Here is a 17,531-nt window from a genome sequence, read left to right on the forward strand (position 1 = left end):
TGGGCCTCATCCAGCCAGCCCACATGGGCTTCACATGTGGGGGCCATTTTGCTGAAACCATGTGGGACCGCCAAAATTTGCCCAGTTCAAGCCCATGCCCACTCAGTACCCACATAGCCCGTATTTAACCCAGGTGGGGCCCACAATAACATGCTGGCTGGGTTCAGAAGGCACGTGGCATTTCAAAATAAAACCATATGTTGTGCTTTGTCAGAGTACAAGGGAAAAACACTACAAACTGTAGTCATGTAATGCCATTTTATTGAAGAAAAAATTGAGAAATACTTTTACATTATAATGGAAAAAAGTGAAGTAAAAATTTAATCAACATTATTTTTTAGCAGTACAAAAGTCATTTTAACCTTTTTGAATATGTGTGGATAATACGAATATGCATCATAGGACGAAGACAGAAAACGTGGCTTTTGATACAGATGTCATACCAATGTAACGCTTTCCAGCGTGACGTCACCACTCACTGTCACACGTGTGATCTGATCCAGGCCCACTCGGTACTTGTAGTCCATTTGGAAGTTGTCGTTGACGCACATGCGGAAAGAGTTCTTGTCGAAGCGGATGCTGATATGAACCATAAGGTAGTGGCCGACTGGGGCAAACACGCTGCAAATGGCAGAGCACGAACTAAACAGTAATGAAGGTAACAGACGACAGAAAAAAACAACTGCAAATACGAAAAAAAAACAACTGCAAATCAAAATGCAAAACCATTAAAAGAAAGACGCTGTAAAAATATCCATCTCAGAACACGTACAAAAAACAGAAACACAGAAAAACAACTGCAAGTATGGCTGTACGTAAGATGTGATTATCATAACGGAAATGCGCCACTCCACTGAGAGACGCCATTGGACCAGAAACATCGTGAGACCAGATTCTCGATGGAAGTGTTTTCATTGACTAGCTCTTGGAGAGAGAAAAGGTACACTTTACTTTGAATCTTTTTAAACACTTCGTTTTCATGGCTTTTCTATCTCTGCTTATAATTAGGTCAGAATTATGCCGATTGTTTGATGTGGCAAACACTGCGCCGAAAGTACCGTTTGACAGTGGATAATGTCATGGCTTTGTAAAAATTCAACTTTCCAATTGCTTCCTTGTACTTGTGTTTTGTTTTCCGTGAATGAACAGTTTGTCTGCGGTCGCTACCATCAAGTGAGAGATGCCATTTAGCCACGAGAGGGCGGCAGAGGAAAGTAGTTAGGAGGAAAGGTGGAGGGGTTGATTTAGAAAAAAATAAGCCTACTAACGTTGCGATTTTGCGAGTTGATATAGACTGTCATTATTATTTTGTTCCCCCCTCCCCGTTTTGCTGGTCCCTGGAGTCCGTTGCCCCCTTAGCATTTACGTATATGGCCTAATGCAGGGTTAGAGCGCACCCCCGCAGTCACACCTGATTCAAATGATTCGCTCATCAACAACCTGATAACGAGCCTGATCATTTGAACCAGGTGCTTTCAAAGTGAGAGACACGTAAATAAAATAAGACAGGCAACAAACTAACACTGTACACATGACGTCTTGTAAATGTATTGAAAATTATTAAATACTAAATGTGAATATGTGGGACAACCGTCGAGAATAAATGCACCTAAGGAACTCAGGTGGAATATGTAGAACATATGTTCATCTAAGACAGTGGACTACAATCACCGGGCCGCGGTCCGTTTGCGGCTGGGCTGCAAAATGAGACCAAAGAAGCATAACATTCAATGTGAAGAACGATTAAAAAATATTTTCTCCTCTTACGCGTGGTAGGACAGTTGAGAAAAAAATCTACAGCTAAGCAGAAAAGAAGCAAGGTAAAAAAAAAAGAAGTGATTTATCACTTTTATTTTGGTCTCAATCCCGCTGTAATTTAAATTGGCATTTATAGATTTTTTTTTTGATCACTTGGGTATGTCACTCCAAAAGGACATTTTAATTTACAGTAAATGTTTACAAGTGGGAGAGAGCAAGCTGCATATGTAAACCTGTCCAATGGGATTTTATTAGGACTGAAGTATGTGTGACGTGATTATAAACTATTTTTTTTTTGTTCCCAACTGGATCTACTTGTGCCTTTTATTTCCAACAAAGTGTGGACTCACAACTTGATCTATCAGCAAGTACAAATATTGAATAATTTCAATTCCTTCTGTTCAATTATTTCACCTGTCTTTATTATTTTAATCTTAATCTTGATATGTCTTAATAAAGCAGTCATTAGAAAATCTAAAGGGCTATTTGTAGTTTTCGTTTTTAATCTCGCCACATCTGAAAAAGTGATCATATAGTTCAATAACAACTGTCATAGAAATTGCTAAAAGGTGACTTTGGCTATATTATCAAGGATTCCTTAAAGGTCAGGCATTTCTGAAAAAAAAGGAATGATTTCATTTATACACACACACACACACACAACACAGAGTGGGTCCCCGGTTTATGAGATTAAGGTGTTCCGCACTTGAGATCATAACATGAATTTGCCGTAAGGTTTGGATTGCCCACCAATGTTGATTAGCTAATGCATGTAAACCCCAGGTCAAAAACATACATGCAGTGATCCCCCCTATTTCACGGTTGATGGGGGGTGTCAACCCCCCGCGAAGTCTGAAACCCGCGAAGTAGGGTATCAGTTCCTAGATTTCTATGTACGAACCAATATAGCCGCAGTAACAATAAACAATCCTTTTTAAAAAAAATTTTTTTTGCCTATTTTATTTCCTTTCTCCTATTATTTAACATTACATTATCCTTACAAACATTATTGTATCTTCATTAAATAAGTAATATTACTTAGTTTGTTGAGAATTTGTTCTCAGGACTGGTTATCTGCACCAAGACTCTGGTGAAAGAGTACGCAAGTCATCACGTTGAACTTCACATTTATTTTGGCTCATGTATGATGTATCATGTAGTATCTGTTGAATAATAAATCAACAACAATCTCAAAGTCAGTAAACTAACATATGAACACTTAATCTATGAATTTACTGTATTTTTAGCCAACATTAGCGGGTTAGCAACAACTAACAACTACTAACTATAAAGTGCAACCTCTACACAAACACATAAACAGAATTTACACTCATTGCTGACTAAACATAGGCAGTTGCGTGCGTTATCAACACAAATGATATTAAACTATAAATATGATCTTACATTGTCATTCACTACGTCACCGTAACCAGCCGAATGACGCACTGAGAAGTAAATCAGGAAACGGAAATGCAACGCGACCCGACAAATTAAAAGCATGCATTTCAAAAAAAGATAAAAAAACATCACAAACTAACGCTTGAAGAATTCTTAACATAGTTATTAACTAATATTACTTCTTATTTGATTAATACAGTACTCTGTATAATGTACTTTTTTGCTTTATTAAATTTTTGTATATTTTTGCACATTTTTTAAATGATTTTTTATTTCGAAATATTTATTTTTCCTGGAAAAAAACGCGAAGTACTGAGACCGCGATATCTGAGACCGCGAAGTAGGAGGGATCACTGTATGTGTGTGTGTGTGTGTATATATATATATATATATATATATATATATATATATATATATATATATACACACGTGGACAAAATTGTTGGTACCCCTCAGTTAAAGAAGGAAAAACCCAAAATTCTCACTGAAATCACATGAAACTTACAAAAGTAACAATAAATAAAAAAAAAAATTGAAAATTAAATAATCAAAATCAGCCATCACTTTTGAATTGCTGATTAACATAATTATTTAAAAAAACAAACTAATGAAACAGGCCTGGACAAAAATGATGGTACCCATAACTTAATATTTTGTTGCACAATCTTTTGAGGCAATCACTGCAATTAAGCGATTTCTGTATTTGTCAATGAGCATTCTGCAGCTGTCAACAGGTATTTTGGCCCACTCCTCATGAGCAAACTGCTCCAGTTGTCTCAGGTTTGATGGGTGTCTTCTCCAAATGGCATGTTTCAGCTCCTTCCACAGATGTTCAATGGGATTCAGATCTGGGCTCATGGAAGGCCACTTTAGAATAGTCCAACGCTTTTCTCTCAGCCATTCTTGGTGTATTTGGCTGTGTGTTTTGCATCGTTGTCCTGTTGGAAGACCCATGACCTGTGACTGAGACCAAGCTTTCTGACACTAGGCACATTTCTCTCCAGAATGCCTTGATAGTCTACAGATTTCATTTTACCTTGCACACATTCAAGACACCCTGTGCCAGATGCAGCAAAGCAGCCCCAAAACATTACTGAGCCTCCTCCATGTTTCACCGTAGGGACAGTGTTCTTTTCTTCGTATAATTGGTTTTTGAGTCTATGAACATAGAGTTGATGTGCCTTACCAAAAAGCTCCAGTTTGGTCTTATCTGTCCAAAGGACATTCTCCCAGTAGCTTTGTGGCTTGTCAACATGCATTTTTGCAAATTCCAGTCTCGCTTTTTTATGATTTTTTTCAGCAGTGGTCGTCTCCCATGAAATCCACTTTGGCTCAAACAACGACGAATGGTGCGATCTGACACTGATTTACCTTGGCCTTGGAGTTCACCTTTAATTTCTTTGGAGGTTGTTCTGGGCTCTTTGGATACAATTTGAACGATCTCTCTTCAATTTGTCATCAATTTTCCTCTTGCGGCCACGTCCAGAGAGGTTGGCTACTGTCCCGTGGGTCTTGAACTTCTGAATAATATGAGCCACTGTTGTCACAGTAACTTCAAGCTGTTTAGAGATAGTCGCATAGCCTTTACCTTTAAGATGTTTGTCTATAATTTTTTTTTCGGATGTCCTGGGACAATTCTCTCCTTCGCTTTCTGTTGTCCATGTTCAGTGTGGTACACACCTTTTCACCAAACAGCAGAGTGACTACTTGTCTCCCTTTAAATAGGGTTTGGAAACACCTGTGATGTCAATTAAAGGACACACATGAGTTAATCATGTCAGTCTGGTCAAATAGTTTTCAATCTTTTATAGAGGTATGTCAGAGAAATCTCAGAAAATAAGACTAGGACAAGCCTAGCTGCTTAAACAGCAAAAAGAGTAACTCAGACCAGCCAAGATTGACTTTTCTATGCCAGGCATAGGGAAAAAAGCTTGGGCAAATGAACTTGTGGGTCTTCCAACGCTAGTTTCACTGCCCAGCCGTCCCCCCCCTGGCTTTTATTGAGCAAAAGCATAGCAGATTACAAGACACAACAAGAGAGCCAGCCGGGCGCCACCGGCAGCTCCCGGCTCACACTTTCGTGCGTCAACAGCTCTATCTAAGGACAGGGTCAAGATGAACTAGGATTGCATAAATGGGTAACAATGAAATAAGCACATAATGATAACAACCTAATATATGATTCCCTTCACAAGGTACCATCATTTTTGTCCAGGCCTGTTTCATTAGTTTGTTTTTTTAAATAATTATGTTAATCAGCAATTCAAAAGTGATGGCAGATTTTGATTATTTAATTTTCAATATTTTTTTATTTGTTGTTACTTTTGTAAGTTTCAAGTGATTTCAGTGAGAATTGTGGGTTTTTCCTTCTTTAACTGAGGGGTACCAACAATTTTGTCCACGTGTGTATATAAACTCCATGACCATAATTTAATTTACGTAAGATATCGATTAAAATTCCTAGACATCAAGGTTACATTTGCCCTTAGGATCTATCTAACAACTTGATACGTTATTTTGGAACCAGCTGGCGAAGGGGCGAAGTCAAGCCCCCATTCACCACATGTTACTGGTGTCACTTTGATAGAGGTCAACGCTTGATGAAATGTCATTCTCCACAGAAACTGGCAGCTATTGCCTCCAGGATATTTAATCCGCTTGGTCAATCAGTAGCCCGCTCATCACTCACAGGACCGGGAAGCCCAGCAGGCACTGTTCAACGAGTTGTTTACAGGAAGGCAGGGACGACCATGTACATCACACTGTAGTCAAGGAAATCAACATGTTTCTTTTTATATAATGGTAATAACAAAACGGAAGCAGTATTGCTCCTTTATGGTAATTGCATTATTCAAGACCTAAAAGTCGAATATAGACTCATTAACCCCAGGGGGAAATTTTGACTCAACTCGGGCTTTTAGATGTTTTTCAAGTGTGATATCAAAGGAAAAGCATATAAGGAAAAACACTAGGAGGCTAAAATATTGCATAGATTGTCAAAACATTCAATATGCTGTCCTGCTTGCAGAGGAGGTGCTTGCAAATGGGAGGTTGAGAGGTACACCCTGCAGATGTGAAATTTGGCTCATTTAGTGCCATTAAAATTTTGAAATTTTGTCAAATTTGGATATATTGAACACAAGGTGTTTTATCATGCATTTCCCGCGATTTTTGCGGTAATCCTTTCAAAAGCAACTCGTAACAGGGTGCCACTACTTAAGTGTTAATGTAAAAGCTTTGGTTTTGTGTGAATATAATGACCTTCAGAAATTGAAAAATTAGAGACAAGCGGCAACATCTATTAAAGTGAATTTTATTTAATGCAAATTCCCTATACAAATTCAAGGGGCTTTAGCTAGTTTAAAAAAACAAAAAAAAAAAAAAACAACAGTTGAACCTCAATTCCAAGCAGTTGTAAACAAGTAAATATGCAAAAAGGCAACAACATTAATACATTCAAAACAAGAAGTTAAAAACAATAATTAAAAAACAAAAACAAAAAAAAAAACACAGAATGATGCTGTAAAACGCATTGTGGCCAACAGAGGTCTTTTTTCCATCTTCCACTCAATTCCAGTGGTACCATTGATGGCACAAGGAGCACTATCTGTGAGGCACAAAAGGGAATTAGAAATTCAGTCGGCCCCCGGTTTACGAACACCCTGTTTTACGAACAATTCGACTTATGAGCGTGGACCACGGGGATTTTTGTCCCCCACATACAAGCAAACCTTTCATATTACGAACAATCCGACATGCCGGCAATTGTGTATGCAAATATATTTTTGCTTAGCAGCGTCAAAATCAGCAGTTGACGCTTGTGACAGTAACGTGAACGCTATTGCTCTTACAACGTCACAGTCACAGTCACTGTCTCAGTCACGGTGTCAGTCACGGAGTCAGTCACGGAGATGCCAATATGTTATTGGTCTATTAAGGTCACTCGGTCTCACTCACGGAGATGCTATTGGCCGGCGTCACTTCCATCACAGAAATGCCGATATGCTATTGGCCGAACGCCTTTATCTAGCTTGATGGCACAGCTGGTCGGGCTGGAAGGAAGGAGAGAAAATGAGTGAAAAACGGAAGGAAGGAATGTTGTGAAGACTTTGCAAACTTTTTCTGTTAGACATAGCTTCTAAAATTGCAAGTAGCGGTAAAGGAAGAAGTAAGAGGATGATGACGATAGAAACGAAGCAGGAGATAATAAAAAAAAAGAGGGAGGCACACGCATAGTTAACCTTGCTCGTGACTATGGACGGAACCGCTCGACAATCTTCTAAGGGCAAGACTTTCCTTGCCGGGGTACGGACCTCGCTCGACAACAAAATGGAGAGGCTTCTTCTATTATGGATTAAAGAGAAGGAAATTGCCGGTGATATGTTTTACCATCTCCGTGACTGACGCCGTGACTGAAACAGTGACTGTGACATTGTAAGAGCAATAGCATATCAGCGTAACTGTGTCAACTTTGCGGGTTGGTCTCTGCTCCCCTCCGCCTCCACCCAGCTCAAGTCACGTCGCTCCAAAGGTAAATGTCATTTTTCCTTTGTATATGTTATTTAATTTAACTGTACAGTAGATTATGTTACTCATTTTTAATATGTGTATAAAGTCGTGATATTTTTACCTAAGGTTTTTGCACGCGTTGCACGCATTCACGAATTAACATAGTTTTGGATTGCCCGTCATATGAGCAGTTCGAGTTACGAGCGTAGCCGCTGAACGAACGGATTAAGTTCGTAACCCGGGGGCCCACTGTATCATTCTTTGGAGCACAACTGGACATTACTGACTTACTTGATGATGACTTACCTGTTTCTTTTCTTTATTACTTTCTTCACTACATTCTACAGTACATATGTTTATCAAATCACTGAAATAAACACGAAACAATTTATTGTAAATGCAGTGTTTTATATGTGTTTTTTATGCATTTATCGGCCATGTGCAGTTTAAGGGTTGCACAGTAATCCCTTGTTTTTCATTGTTAATGGGGACCCCTGATAAGTGAAAAACCGCGAAGTAGCGTCACCAATAATGGAAATTTCATGCATGTGTATGTGGATACCGGAATATTTTAAATCTAAAAAGTATTTATACGTTACATATTTAAGACACACATTACTGCATTACACGTATATATTTAAATTATTTAACTGTATACAGTAACTGTTTTGCTGTCCCTTCCTATCCCTTTGGTTGTCGTCTCACATAGTGCCGCGGTTTTACTAGCGCCGCCCAGAAGTCTAGGTAGAGTGAAGCTTGTGGCCGACCAAACATGATAACAGTCAGGGTTTACAATTGAAATTCCAATTTATTAAAAAAAATCTAGGTAAAGAGGATTACGACGCTCTGCTTCAACGCTCCCTTTACTCCTAGCAGCGTGTAGGAATACATGAAAGAGACCAGCACTCCTTCTCTTGGTTGCATCTACCTAACAAGCGTCTGCGGGTTTCATGAGGAAGACGGGCACCCAATAAAACAAATGATTGGCTCCTGGCACAACCATTGACCAATGAGGACAGGAGTTGGGGTGGGAGTAGATCACAACTAGGATTACAACTAAAAGGAGTGCCTGTCTCCCTCATGAAATTCACGCATGCTTGTTAGGGAGACGCGAAGTGAGACCAAGAGGAGGAGTGTCTGTCTCTCATGAAACTCACAACGGGAAGGGACAACACTACAGTTACAGTACAAGGTTTAATGATTTAGGATTTAAGTAAATATCTGTACTACAGTAGTTCGATTTCCAAGTGCATTTCTAATTAAACCTTCACAGCGCACCTCTCCGCAACATAGCTTTTTTTCATTTTTTTATGAAAAAGAATCTGTGACGCACTGAGCACGCAATAGGGAAGAGGCAAAATAGTGAGGTATCACTGTAATGCCTTGCTTGTCCACATTAAACTGCACGGAACATGTTTTGAGGAGGAGGTCAGGAACCCAAATACTGAATACTGTGCATGTTCATGTAAGACGTGCTTTGCAAACAAGAGCACCACAACATGTGTTGTCATGCTGCACTAGATGGCTAATAGTTGTGCACATCCATCTTGAAATATCATGTCCCCTTTACTGCATAAAGGCTCTGAAAAATTCTATAATTTCATATATCTTGGGTTAAACTAAAAATGCATTCACCTGAAGAGGCCTTGATCAATCTTTATTTAGGGCTTTTATCTTCAATTACAACCGTCTGTCTCTTTTGGGTACATAACTTTGACAGACACCAATAGTCAAAACCAAACTTCAATAATTCAATGATTTTTTTTTTTTTTTTTACTGCATGACAACTTACCACAAGTATCTTGTGGTTGTTGTCACCCTGCCCTGAGCAGGATGATATGGAGTAGTGGATCTAACTAAAAGGGTTTAACCCACTTCATTCATCTGAACTAATATAGTTAGTAGTAATAAATTGAAGTGTTCATTACCTCCTTGAGCCCCTTGGAGTGCATTTTTTATTCACCAACATATTCAATTTGACAAGTGCATTTGTTACTTTTCAGCTATACTGAAGTTTACAGAATAAAAATTGCGAATTGCACGCCTCCTAATAAAAACCTGGGTCAATTTCCCCCTAACAAATCTTTAGTCACAAACTCTTTGATGATGGATTACGTGAGTCTATTTTCAAAATGATTACTTTTTTAAAATATATTATTCAGTGCCATGGATGAGAATTCTCACCGTTTAAAATAGAACAATTACAATTAAAATTCTGGTCAGATAAGTTTTTTTTTTTTTTTTTTTTTTTTTTTATGAAGAGCTGACACCCTTGACTAATGCTTACCCAACATAAACCAATTGGATGGCAGTGTTTTCACACAGCTAGTACCTACATCAATTCTAACTGAAGAATGGAAGTCAATCTTTCATATGGCAGGACCCATTTTTTTTTTTTTTTTTTAACAGAGACATAGCATACATTATTCTGTTAGCCTTGAAAGGTGAGTGAAAATGCTAAATATACTGGCCCACCTGATTTAAACAATTAGATCACTAACAAGATCTGATGGAGCTTGAAAATAATCCTAATCATTTGAATCAGGTGTTTTTGAAAGAGAAACATTTAGGACACTGGCCCTCGAGAGCTGGGATTGCCCACCCCTGCTATTCCAATAACGCTTGGCACTTAAATAGTTAAATTGGTTGAATTAATTGCTTTATTGAAGAGTCATGAATACATTTACAATTTAATATAAAATAAAAGGAAATTAACAAAAAAATATATTTTTTATTAATAACCCACATTATTTCACAGACCCCCTGCAGTCAGCCCAAGAACCCTGGGGGTTGCGCACCCCGCTTTGAGAACCACTGAGTTATAGGACATCCATGTGAGTGCCACCTATAAAACTGCAAATCAGTGTGAAAAAAAATCTTGTTAGTTTGATTTTGTCCACCTGTCTGGTGATACTTTGTCCAGTTTTGCTCCCGGTTTGGTCCTGGCACATTTCCTTGTTAAAACTTCCTTTTTTGAGCCACATATTTCTGTTTTCCTGCATTTTTTAGGTCCTCTTCCTTCTTCCTCCCTATTCACCATGCCCAGACGTGACACTTACATTATACAAGCTGTCATTTGTAATTTAGCATACAAAATTTTTAAAGCTAAACATCATGGACAAATAATTTGAAATTATTTTTACTTATTGTTTTGGCACATAGAATGATACATTTTACTTGCTGATGGCCTCAGTGTGAAATGCACGGGCCGCCACTGGGAGATTCGGGGCGGACTATGTCATACGTTATGATATGCTGGCGCTTTCCACAGTGGATTCACCAGCATTAGAAAACCTTGTCAGCAAGTTCCCTGTCGCAACTAGCAATAATGACATGGTAGTCTATGAATAATTGTGGCCAATGTGTATCAAAATGAAGCATACAAAAACTAATGTTAAACTGTACGTTAAACACAATAACAATGATGTAGGCTAGCCGCTAACATTAGCCCCAGTGAAAACATCTGTTTTTGAAACGTTTGTCTCTAACCTAGCTGACTAATATATATATGCTGGAAGCATAAACAATGCATCATTATGCTGTGAAGCTAAGTCATGAGGGATTTTAAAAATGTCTTTAAATGTCTCACATCTTACATACAGTAATTTTGTAGTGTAACTAATTACTTTGAAATAACAGTAATAAGTATTAAATAATGCATTACAGTTTTGAAGTAACTTCCCCAACACTGCTTAACATACATGAGAACTCTCTGTGTAAGTAGAATGAGATGATCCTGACAGATAAGAGAGTTCAAAACACACAAACTGTGCACTTTTTTCCTCCCTTCTTGTTGTTATAAATTCTACCCTGCTGACAGATGCGCAAGTTGAACAGAGAAATGTTTAGGGCAGGCTTTCATCTTGAAGAGTGGGAGTAACAATCTTATCTCTTGCTAGTTCCTTCACACTTTTTTTACAGAGCACCAATCGGATCCGTTGTCTAACAGAAGGACGACGTAAAATCCAAGACAATGTAAAGTAGCAACAAAAGACACACACACAGAATAGTTACTCGAAAATGCAACTAAGTAGCAACAGAAGAATGCAGAAGATATTTTCTCAGAGAAAACGACAGAGTACAAGTTTCAAACAAAACAGCAACACAAGCAAGACTTGGATCAATGAAACGAGGAGTATCAAGTAATTAGGCAAAAAAGAGATGTTTTCCTGTTATAGTCATTTCTTAATGATGGAAAACATTCCTTTAACCCCTGAGTGTCCCGGGATTTTTCACTAACTTGGCTTTATTATCACCCAGCTTGGGGTGACCTTGAAAGGGTCAGAACATTGTCAAATATAAATATATATTTACTTTCAACCTCTGAAAATATTCAGTGGCATCAGCCCCTTTCACGTACCAAAATTATAAAATTGTGATAATAGCAATAGTAACTACACTGTATATTTATATGTTTATGAAATTGAATTATGAGTATTCATTATGTCTTAGTGTTATGACTTTTGAAGACTTTTGCATTATGCGAGTCCAGGCTAAGCCAATCCTTGTCGTCATTGAAAGGCTTGCAAATGTCATAAGTTGACCACTTGCGCCACCCAATGGTTTTGGGATCTCAACACAAAAAATTCTATTGCACCCTGCTGCGAGTTGCCGTTGAAAGCATTACTTCAAAAATGCATGATAAAACGTCAAGTTTTCAATATGTCAAAAATTGACAATAGTTTCAATTTTTAATGGCAGTAAATGAGCCTGACATGGGTTAGATGTGACATCTACGAGGCGCACCTCTCGACCTCCCGTTTGCAAGCATTTAGACGGCAGTCGTCATGCTTTGACAATCAATGCAATATTTTAGCCTCCTAGTGGTTTTTTTTTAATGCTTATGCTTTCCCCTTGATATCACACATCAAAAAGCCAGAGTTGGGTCAAAATTTCCCAAAGGGCCTAAAACCATGTTTGCATGTTTCAGTTGATGCGAGGCTTAACCTCCTACGTAAGTAACGCTTAGGGCCACAAACCACAATATCAATGGCCCAATCAAAAGATGGCTACATTTGGCTCCTGATAGAGATGATGGCTGGAAGGAGAAAGGAGAAAATGAGGAAAAAGGGCATGAAGAGCACAGTTTCCGGTTCCGGGGCCGTTTTGCTGCTGTCGCTGTTTTAGCCTTAGCTGGAGAGACGAACAATATTTTTCTTCTTCTATTTTTCTATTTTACCACCACCCGTCGGACCTGTGTTCCGTGTTTTTTTTTTTCTTCATTTTTGAGGACTGTTTCCATTCTTGGATAGCTAGTGATTCGCTGATTCTCTGAACAGCTCCTAGCTCCGTTCGTCCTCGTTCTCATGCAGCTCTGCTAGCGTAAGTAATCGCTCGGCTGTACTAAGGAAAGCATGGCTTTGTGCACCTCCACCGCATCTGTCACTTGCGACACCTGCGTTATTCTCATGGAGAGGCTTTCTCTCCTAGAGGGCCGTGTCCGTCAGCTAGAGCAGAGTAGTCTGATAATCGTAGATCAGACGGACACATCTGATTGTGACAGTGTGGGTCGTAGCCCCCCCGCAATGGCGCTAGCGTCGGCTAGTGCGGGTCGTAGCCTACTCGCTAGTCCGGCTAGCATTAGCCCTAAGAAGCCTGCTAGCCACGGTGAGCCTGCTCGGACGCATAATCGAATTAGCCCCCTTGCTAGGCAAACTCCATTTTAGTCTACTGGCTCCCGCACATTAGTTATAGGGGACTCCTTCACCCGTAACATCAAGCTTAAAACGCCAGCCACCGTAATGTGGATTCCTGGGGCCATAGCACCCGACATTGAAGCTAAACTTAGGGAGCTGACACGCAAGAGGCCCAGACACCAGTTTAGTGCAAACAACACTAGTTACTCGGACATAGTGAAACATGTCGGCTTAATGATACTAGAATGAGGCAGTCTGAGATTACAAAGAAGAAGATAGCTAGGACTTGTAATCTCGCTAGAAAGATGAGTCGGCATCGAGTTATTGTCTCTGGCCCTCTGCCTGCGAGAGGCAATGATGAGAGGTTTAACAGATTATTCTCGCTTAACCGGTGGATGGCTAGTTTCTGTAGAGAGCAGGGTTACCAGTTTGTAGATAATTGGCCCTCTTTCTGGGGCCGGCCCGACCTGCTAAAGATGGATGGCCTTCACCCTAACTGGGAAGGCGCCATCACTCTAGAAACATAGATTACTGTTTGAGCCTTCCATGACTTCTCACATTAGAGCATGTCGGGTCGCAGGCGGGTAGCAAGCCTGCTAGAACGGGTGTGGAGTCGTTAAGGCTAAAGTTAACCGGCACTAGGCTGGACTGCTACAACACACATATCATATTTAGTCTAGGTCACTGCAATCCACACACTGTTTCAATACCTAATGCTGAATGCCCTAATGATAAGATTTCTGCTGAGGTGGTGTTGATTAAGGAAAATAGCCCTGCCTCCCTAATCGGTAAGACTAGTGACTTAGTACCAGGCGGAATATTAATATTAATATGCGCGCTGTAGCCGTCAACAATCGAATTCCTACTTTACTAACATTGCGACGAGGTTTTAATAACTCAAAATACAAAGCAAGCCCCAGCCATAAAAATCTTGTTGGTATAGTACTAGCAACACGAGGACTCAGAATAGTCCAGGAAAAATTTCCCAGTTTAAATTCGGCTTCATAAAGATTAGGTCACTCCCCTCAAAAGCCCTCCTTGTAAATGATCTTATTAGAGGTGACAATCTTAAAGTGCTTGGTCTCTGCGAAACCTGGCTAAAACCAAATGAATTCTTATCATTAAATGAGGCCTCACCCCCAAACTTTGTGGGCTCACATGTTGCCCGTCCTTGTAAAAAAAAAAAGGGGGGGTGTTGCCCTAATTTCAGAATCTGATCTTAAACTTAGCACGAGCACTAATCACACCAAGACATTTGAGGCTCTCGTTATGCGATCATGCACCTCATCACCATTCTATGTGGTAGTTATTTACCGTCCTCCCGGTCCATACTCTGGATTCTTAGATGAATTCCCTGAACTTATGACTGACTAAATAACTCACACAGATAATATATTAATTATGGGTGACTTCAATATTCATATAAACTCCCCATTGGAGCCACTTACTGTAGCTTTTCAAGCAATAATCGATGCATTTGGTTTTACACAAATAATAAAAGCAGCGACACACTGAAATGGTAATATCTTAGATCTAGTGCTAACCCATGGCCTAACTGCCTCAAATGTCACAATTTTGCCGCATACTTACGCTAAGTCTGATCATTATCTTATAACATTTGAAGTCCTAGCTCAGTGTGGTCTTATTGTCCACAACCAAGGCTTTAAGAGCCGTGATATTAACTCATCAACCACTGCTGCACTTTCTGAATTACTGCCTTCCGCAACAGCTGCCTTTCCGTCTTTCACTGGTTCAGTCGATAAACTCGCGAATGATTTTAATACGGTTCTTTTAAATTCCCTAAACTCTATTGCGCCGCTGAAACTTAAAACTCGTCCAAAGCGGCACACTCCGTGGTTTACGGATGAAACGCGTACGTGTACATTTTTAAGTAGACAACTTGAGCGTAAACGGCAAACAACTAAACTTGAGGTTTTCCGTCAGGCCTGGTGCGATAGCTTGCTGAAATATAAAGAGGCCTTTAGGTTAGCAAAAACAAATTACTTTTCCAAAATGATTAGTATTAATAAAAACAACCCAAAATATTTGACACGGTAGCACAGCTAACGCAACAGCAGCAGATTAATCATAGTTCCCTCCATTCAGCACACGATTTAATGCAATTCTTTACTCAGCGGATTTAGCTAACAAGGGACGAAATAAAAAAGGCAGCGCCACTTACCCCCTCGGCTGTGATTGTTTATGCTAGTTCGGACAATCAGGTTCAAGAAAGTCTGGTTACCCTGTCCCAGTTTGATTTAGTATCCCTGGAGTGTCTTACACACCTGGTTAATGCAGCAAAGCTGACGTCCTGCATGCTCGACCCGCTTCCTTACTGTTCAACATCTACATGATTCCTCTCAGCGATATTATACGTAAACATGCTATTAGTTTTCATTGCTATGCTGATGACACCCAACTCTATATGCCCTTAGAAATAACGGATCCGTGCAAGTGCAGTAAACTGGAGGCTTGCCTTGCCGAGATTAAACAATGGATGTCTTCCAATTTTCTGCTTCTCAACCCTAATAAAACTGAGATGTTATTTATTGGCCCTGCTCATCATCAGCACTTGCTTAAGAATACCACGCTGAACCTAAATAACTGTATTATTTCCCAAAGTAGTTCTGCAAAAAATCTCGGCGTGATATTTGGCTCAACTCTCTCCTATCGAACACATATTAACAACATGACAAGACCGGCGTTTTTTTCACCTCCGAAATATAGCTAAAATTCGCCCTATTCCTTCTCTTAGCGATGCAGAAACATTAATTCATGCATTTGTTACGTCGCGCCTAGACTATTGTAACGTCTTGTTTTCTGGACTTCCCATGTCCTACATTAAAAGCCTGCAGTCTGTACAGAATGCAGCAGCGAGACTATTGACAAGGACGAGAAGGTTCGATTATATTACTCCGATTCTAGCTGACCTGCATTGGCTTCCAATACACGTGAGATGTGATTTTAAAGTGCTGTTAATTACTTATAAAATTTCACACGGTTTAGCTCCTTCCTATCTCGTCGACTTAGTATCACCATATGTTCCGTCCCAACAACTTCAATCACAAAATGCCGGTTTGCTATCGACCCCACGGGCTAAAAAGAAGTCCGCGGGATCAAGGGCATTTTCCATTCACGCGCCAGTACTATGGAATGCCCTACCTATGGAAGTTCGCGCAGCCACCTCAGTAGAAATCTTTAAATCCCGACTAAAAACAAACTTATATTCAAAAGCATTTAGTTAATTTAGCCTGTCTGCAGGTTTCTTCTTTTTTCTTTTTTCCTGCCCCCCTCTTCGGGCTGGGAGAGGTGGCTCGCTAGATGGTGAGGGTTGACTTGACCGCCTCCATTGGGTGCTGCGCTGATCGACCATCGCGGGTTAGGAGATCGACCGTCTGCGGTCCACCTGGTTGGAATGTGGGATGGTTCCTGCCCAATGGCTTTGCCTGCTGTCAAGACATCACTGCACTATATAGCACAATATGTTTTCTGTAATTTATATTGATGTGTATATGTCTGTATTTGGTACATGCAGCATCCACTTCAACCTGTGGGCCTGGAAGGGGGCTCCTCCCACCTGTGGTCCCTTCTGGAGGTTTCTGATTTTCCCCTTATTGGGATTTTTGTTTTTCCTTCCCCTTCTGGGAGCTCTGACAGGGGATGCTGTTGTGTACCTCACACTGAAAAGATGTCTCTGTACGACTTCTTTTTTCGAAAGAGGTCTCCACATGACCTCTTTTCATCTGTGAATCCCTTTGAGACTTCAGTGATTCAGGGCTATACAAATAAAATTTGATTGATTGATTGATTGATTGAATTTGATGGATGGGTAAAGGCTGTTCAAGAACATACTGTATCCGTGTTTGGACTCAAGTGTTCTGAAATATGCAGTCTTGGTTAACACAGTGGTTTTCAAAGTGGGATCCATGGACCACCGGGGGTCCGTGAAATAATTTGGGTTATTAACCAAAAATATATATTCGTGTTAATTTCATTTTATATTAAAATGTGAAATTATTCATGACTCTTCATTACATCAATCAATTCAACCAGTTTAATCTGTTTAGAAAAATGTAATAGTTTTGAAATTTGTTTAGAAATGTGTTTTGTGACTGCAATTGCTTGCTAACAAGGTGATGAAGCCAGCAAAGCTTAATTTGGCATATTATTTTCTAATGCTGTTTTGACAAAATAATTGGCAGCAACCTGTTTGGGGGCAAATTGACCCAG

General features: G+C 39.7%; 1 long non-coding RNA gene across 2 annotated transcripts; it reads left to right on the top strand.

The window, feature by feature from the left end:
* Window positions 1–526: 526 nt before the first annotated feature.
* On the top strand, window positions 527–17,325 carry LOC148413203 (uncharacterized). Of its 2 annotated transcripts, none has more exons than XR_015867844.1 (3): window positions 527–658; window positions 861–940; window positions 16,563–17,325. It is a non-coding gene; the product is annotated as an uncharacterized LOC148413203 (long non-coding RNA). The 2 variants fall into 2 exon arrangements; XR_015867845.1 differs by lacking the exon at window positions 16,563–17,325 and adding an exon at window positions 4,457–4,999.
* Window positions 17,326–17,531: the final 206 nt, after the last annotated feature.

This window comes from Hippichthys cyanospilos, chromosome 14 (genome assembly GCF_059441005.1).
Source record: "Hippichthys cyanospilos isolate Australia breed blue-spotted pipefish chromosome 14, RoL_Hcya_1.0, whole genome shotgun sequence".
NCBI classification, from domain to species: domain Eukaryota; kingdom Metazoa; phylum Chordata; class Actinopteri; order Syngnathiformes; family Syngnathidae; genus Hippichthys; species Hippichthys cyanospilos.